The 6,830-nt window shown below is 37.1% G+C and overlaps 1 pseudogene; it reads left to right on the top strand.

Moving 5' to 3' along the window:
• The first annotated feature begins 5,753 nt into the window (after positions 1-5,753).
• Positions 5,754-6,395, top strand: LOC109378338 (40S ribosomal protein S18 pseudogene; annotated as a pseudogene).
• Positions 6,396-6,830: the final 435 nt, after the last annotated feature.

Below are 6,830 nucleotides of genomic sequence, written 5' to 3'. Positions count from 1 at the left end.
GTTGCCATGGGCTACCGTGTGTAGCCAGCAGCCAGCGTGAGCGGCCATCCAGAAGCCGGCGACTGATCTGCCTCACCCAGGAAGAGCGCAATGATGGTGCCAACCTGGGCCAGTGAAGCAACGTCCTCCACAACTAGGCTGAAGAACAAAATGACAGCAACTTGTCTGTTCCCCTTCCCCAATTCCCCACCGCTGTTCCCATCCCCCCAATTCCCCAATAAAAATCTTTTAAAAAAAATAGACTTTAATGCAAAGGGATTATTATTAGGATTATTAGGGATAAAAATGGTAAGTGGATCATGATAAGAGTAGTAATTCTCCAGGAAGATATGCTAATCCTAAACATATATATACCCAATATGGTCTCAAAATATGTAAAACAAAAATGGCAGTGACATTAGTGAAAGAAGTGGGTTAGGGAATTCTAAGGGCCTGTGCCTCCACAGAAACACTAAAAAAAAAACAAAACAAAACCGACAAAATCAACTTTACTGAATTCTGGAAAACAAAGGTTTAGCAACCGAGCAAATGCTTATTACTCAAGAAAAAGTTGACTGAAACCCAATAGGAAAGTTTTGTGCCATTTTAACTTACCCTTGCTTAATTCCCTCTTCCCAGGCATGGTGATGGTCTTGAAGATGGCAGTTCACATTCCCGAAGTGGGTTCCAGATATTGGAAAAAAGCAAATCAGATCTTGTTTTCAAATAATTAGGGTTGTCTCTCAGGTGGCTCCTTGAAGGACTAATGCAAAGGGTGTGCCTTTATTTTGTCTAACTCAGAACTTCTCTCAGGTTGGAGAAGTAGCTACATGGAGGATGTTCCTCAAAAAATGTTTAAAGGTGAATGTACCAGCCACTGCTACTTAGGGCAAAGGATATAAGTTGGGGCAAACAATAGATACACTGAAAAGCCTGGGAAGAAAAGCTGTGGAATGAGACACGTTGGGGAATAAAGGCTTTGAAAAGTGTCCACATATTCCTGGAAATCTAGAAGGCCATGTGCGTGTTCAGGGCAGGGCTGTATGCTCAGAAATACCTGAAAAGGGTCTAAGCTCTCATCTCTGGCTGATCTTGAAGCCTGAACAAGAAAGACATGAATGTCAAGGTGCAGTTGTAAGCTGCCCAGTTCAGTGTTAAAAGCATGCCCCAACACACACAGAGCCCAGATGCAAAGACTGGGCAGTTTTATATTTGTTAGTTTGTTTGGTTTTTGTCTCCAGGCATTTAAGGAAACCTTTGTCAAATCACTAGCGGGACATTAACAAAACAGAGACTTAGTGACCACACATGACAATTAATATAGTTTTTACCAAAAAGTTTAGAAAAGTCACTGAACAAAACCAAACAAAAACCCACCAACTATATCCCTCAACAAATAAGAACATGATTTCCAGGGTTAGTACATTATAATATCAAAATGTCCAGTTTTCAACAAAAAATGAAAAAGCATGCAAAGAAACAAAAAAGTCTAGCCTGTTCACAGGAAATAGAAGAAATTAACATTAACCTGTCCCCAAGGAAACCCAGACTTTGAACTGACTAGAGAAAAGACCTTAAAACAACTGTCTTAAATATGCTCAAAAAGCTCAAGTAAGCCCAGGACAAAGAATGAAAAGAAACCAGGAGAAAAGTATCTCAATAGCAATAGAAAATATCAATAAAGAGATAAAAATTATTTTAAAATACCAAATTGATATCTGGAGCTGAAAGAACAGTACATAAAATGAAAATTCACTAGAGGAAAACTACAGCAGATTATAGTAGTAAGAAGAATCAGCAGACTTGAAGATAGGACAATTAAAATTATCTCTTCTGAGGAGCTGAAAGAAAAAAGAATAAAGAAAAATGAACAGAGACTAAGAAATCTATGGGAAACCATCAAGTATACCGACACACACATTATGGGAGTCCTAGAAGGAGAGAAGAGGGAGAGGGGGAAAGAATATTTGGGGGAATAATGACACCCTCCTCTTAGATTTGATGAAAGACATGAATCTATACATCCAAGAAGTTTAATGAACTCCAAATAGAATAAGCCCAGATATCCACACCAAGCCAGTTAAAATCAAACCATAAAAAGACATAGTCTTGAAAGCAGCAGGAGTGAAGCAACTCATCATGTCCAAATTTCCTCAATAAGATTAACAGTTAATTTCTTGGCAAAAATTATGGAGGCCACTAAGCAGTAAGATGTTATATTTAAAGTGCTGAAAGAAAAAAAATGTCAAAGAATAATTCTATATCTAGCAAAACTATCCTTCAAAAATGAAGACAGTAAGACATTCACAGATGAATAAAAGCTAAGGGATTTCAATGCCAATAGACTTGCCCTTACAAGAAATGCTAGAGTCCTTCAGGCTGACATGAGAGGGCACTAGATAGTAACTTGAAGCCATGTGATGAAATAAAACCAGTAAAGGTACTTACATAGGTAAATATAAATGACAGTATTATTGCATTTTTGACTTGTGACTCCTCTTTTTATTTTACATGATTTAAAAGACAAATGCATAAAATATTAATTATGAATCTATGTTACTGGGCACACATTTTGTAAAAATTCAATTTGTGAGAACAACTACATAAAGTGGGGAGGACAGAATTGAACAGGAGCAGAGCATATGTGTACTACTGAAGCTAATTTGGGGTTATTTAAGCTAGTTTGTTATAATTTTAAAACATTAATTGTAATTCCCAGGGTAACCACTAAGAAAATAACTTTAAAATAGGCAGAAAAGGAAATGAGAATGGAGTAAAAATGGTATACTACAAAAAATCAATCACAAAAGAAGGCAGTAATAGAGGAATAAGAATATGACAGAAAAATAACAAGTGCAAAATGGCAGAAGCAAGTTCTTATCAGTAATTACCTTACATTAAATGGATTAAACTATTCAATTAAAAGGCAGAGATCAGTAGAATGGATTTTAAAAAAGATACAACTATATATCTACAAAAGACTCACTTCAGACCCAAAGATACAAATAGGTTGAAAGTGAAAAGATGGAAAAAGATGTTCCATGTGAATATTAACTGAAAGAAAGCTGATGTGGCTTTATCATATACAACGAAATAGAGTTTAAGTAAAAAATTGCTAAAAAAGAAAACGGACATTATATATATATATATATATTTTAAAGACTTTTATTGGGGAATTGGGGAGATGGGAACAGTGGTGGGGAATTGGGGAAGGGGAACAGACAAGTTGCTGTCGTTTTTTTTGTTCTTCAGTCTAGTTGTGGAGGACGTTGCTTCACTGGCCCAAGTTGGCACCATCATTGCGCTCTTCCCGGGCGAGGCAGATCAGTCGCCGGCTTCTGGACGGCCGCTCACTGCGGCTGCTGGCCGCTCACGGTAGCCCATGGCAATCCACTGCCACAGGGACTGCAGCCCACGCCGTCGCCGGCGACTCATGGCAGCCCAGCTCCAGGTTGAGCTGTTGTTCAGCATCTTAGCTGTGGAGGGCAGTGTCACTGGCCCTCATATGTGGGATCCGAACCGGGGCCCTCTGGCATCCCAAGCCAGCTCTTAACCATCGCGCCACTCGGCCGGCCCCGGACATTATATATTGACAAAGTGGTCAATCCATCAAGAAGATGCAGCAATCATAAACATACGTGCACCTTACAATAGAGCCCCAATACACATGAAGCAAAAACTGACACAATTTAAAAGAAAGGGACAGTTCTACAATAATAACTGGAGACTTCATTAGACACCACTTTCAATAATAGAACAACTACCCAGAAGATAAATAGGAAACAGAGGTCTTGAACACTATAAACCAATTAGACCTAATAGTACACTTCACCCAACAGCAAAAGAATCCACCTTCTTTCCAAGTGCATGTGGAACATTCTCCAGGATAGAACATTCATCATATGTTATGCAAAAATCTCAATAAATGTAAAAAGATTTAAATTACACAAAGTTTCTCTTCAATCACAATGGAATAAAGCTAGCTATAAATAACAGGGAAAAAAGAATTCACAATTGTGTGGAAATTAAATAACACACTCATACAACAAATGGGTCAAAAAGGAACCACAAGAGAAATTAGAAAATACGTTGGGACAAATGAAAACAAAAACACAACATTCCAATGCAGTGAATACAGGGCTCAGGAGCAAATTTATAGCTGTAGATACATTAGAAAAAAGAACTATCTTCCATCAAAAATGTAACTTTATACCTTGAGTAACTGAAAGAAGTAATCAAAACCCAAAGCTGTCAGGAATATAGAAGTAGTAAACATTCAAAATGAAAAAATAGAATTGACTAAATCAAAAGTGGCTTCTTTGAGAAGACCAACAAAATTGACAAAATTTTATCTATGCTAAGAAAAAAACTCTAATTACTAAAATCAGAAATTATAACAGAATGATGAACAATTGCATGTCAAAAAATTAGGTAATCTAGAAGAAATGAACAAATTCCTAGAAACATACAATCTACCAAAACTCACTAAAAAAGAAATAGAAAATCTGGACAGAGCTTTACATAAGGGATTGAATGTGTTACACTAAAATCTCTCAACAAAAAAGCCCAGGACTAGATGGTTTCATCGGTGAATTCTACCAAACATTTAAAAAATTAACACGAATCCTTCTTAACTCTTTCAAGATAGAAGAGGATGGAACACTTCTTTATGCCTTCTGTGAGGCCAGTATTACCCAGATATCAAAGCCATTCAACGACTATTACAAACCAACATTCTTTATTAGTATAAATACAAAAACCTTTGAGAAAATACTAGCAAACCAAATCCAGGAGCATATTAAAAGGATTATACACTATGACCAAATGGAATTTATATCAGGAATGCAAGAGTGATTCAACATATAAAAATCAATCAATATAATCTCCCATATTAATAGAATGAAGGAAATATGTGATACGATCATCTCAATTAATACAGAAAAAGCATTTGACAAAAAACAATAACTATTCATGACAGAAACACTCAACAAACTAGGAGTAGAAGGAAACTTCTTCAGTATGATAAAGGGCCTCTATAAAAAACTCACAAGGGCCGGCTGAGTGGCTCAGTTGGTTAAGAGCTCACTCAAGAGTTTGAGCTCTGAGCAACAGCGGTTTGAATTCCGGCCCGAGCTGAGCAGCTGCTGAGCTGCCAACAGGTAGCAGGATGGCTCAGCTAAAAAAACAAACAAACAAAACAAAACAAAAACTCACAGCTAACATCATACTATACAATGGTGAAAGACTGAAAGCTTTCTCTCTAAGATTAAGAATGAGAGAGTGATTCTTGCTTTTACTATTCTATTCAATATTGTATTGGAAGTTTAAGCCAGATCAATTAAACAAGAAGAAGAAATAAAAATGTATTCAAATTGGAAAGAAAGAAGTGAAACTCTTTTCCAGATGCAATGATCTTATTAAAGAATAAAAACAAAACCCAAACAAACAAGAAAAAAACAATTAGAGCTAGTAAACTCAACAAATTTGCAGGATTCAAGATCAACATACAAAAATAAGTTGTATTTGTAAACACTAGCAATGAAAAATTTGAAAAAGAATTTAAGAAAATAATTTCATTTTCAATAGTATTCAAAAGAATAAAACACCAAGGAATAAATTTAACCAAGGAGGTAAAAGATTTGTACACTGAAAACTACAAAATACTGTGGAAAGAAATTAAAGTAGATCTAAATAAATGGAAAGACATTCCATTTTTATGAACTGGAAGACTTAATGTTGTTAAAATGGCAATGATAAATCTTCATGACCTTGGGTTTGGCAGTGTTTTCTCAGAAATGACACCAAAAGTACAAGTAACAAAAGAAAACAGACAAATTGGACTTCGATAAAATAGGTTTGCGTGTCAGAGATCACTATCAAGAGGTGAGCTTTTCCACAGGAGGCCTACACGCCGCCACTGGGGCTGCTGCCATGTCTCTAGTGATCCTTGAGAAGTTCCAACACATTTTGCGAGTACGTAACACCAATGTTGATGGGCGGCGGAAAATAGCCTTTGCCATCACTGCAGTTAAGGGTGTCGGGTGAAGATATGCTCACGTGGTGTTGAGGAACGCAGACATCGATCTCACCAAGAGGGCGGGAGAGCGCACTGAGGATGAGCTGGAACGTGTGATCACCATTATGCAGAATCCACGCCAGTACAAGATTCCAGACTGGCTCTTGAACAGACAGAAGAATGTGATGGACGGAAAATACAGCCAGATCCTGGCCAATGCTCTGGACAACAAGTTCCGAGAAGACCTGGAGCGGCTGAAGGAAATCCGGGCCCACAGAAGGCTGCGCCACTTCTGGGGACTTCATGTTCAAGGCCAGCACATGAAGACCACTGGCCCCCGAGGCCTAACTGTGGGTTTGTCTGAAAAATAAATCTGTAGGCTTTGTCTGTTAATAAATAGTTTATACACCTAAAAAAAAAATGAGGTGAAAAGACAACTCACAAAATGGGAAAAAATATTTGCAAATCATATCTGATAAAAGTCTACTATCAGAACATATAAAGAACTCTTAAAACTCAACAACAAAAAGACCCCGGTTAAAAATTGGGCAAAGAACTTGAACAGACATTTCTCCAGATGTACAGATGGCCAACAAGCACATTATAATATGCTCAACACAATTAGTTTTAGNCCATAGTGAGTGATGGATAGGAAAACATAAATTTAAATCTCTAGTTAGTTCTTGCTTTACTATCTGGGAAATTCAATATGAAATTATTTTACTTATATTATAGGCTGGAGCATTGGATTTGCTGAAGGAGCTTAAGAATATTCCCATGACTCTGGAATTATTACAGGTACGTGCTAAAATATGTCATACTTTTTAAATAGGTA

Source organism: Hipposideros armiger, unplaced genomic scaffold (genome assembly GCF_001890085.2).
Source record: "Hipposideros armiger isolate ML-2016 unplaced genomic scaffold, ASM189008v1 scaffold_1884, whole genome shotgun sequence".
Classification (NCBI taxonomy): Eukaryota; Metazoa; Chordata; class Mammalia; order Chiroptera; family Hipposideridae; genus Hipposideros; species Hipposideros armiger.
This window is presented reverse-complemented; position numbering and strand designations above follow the sequence as displayed.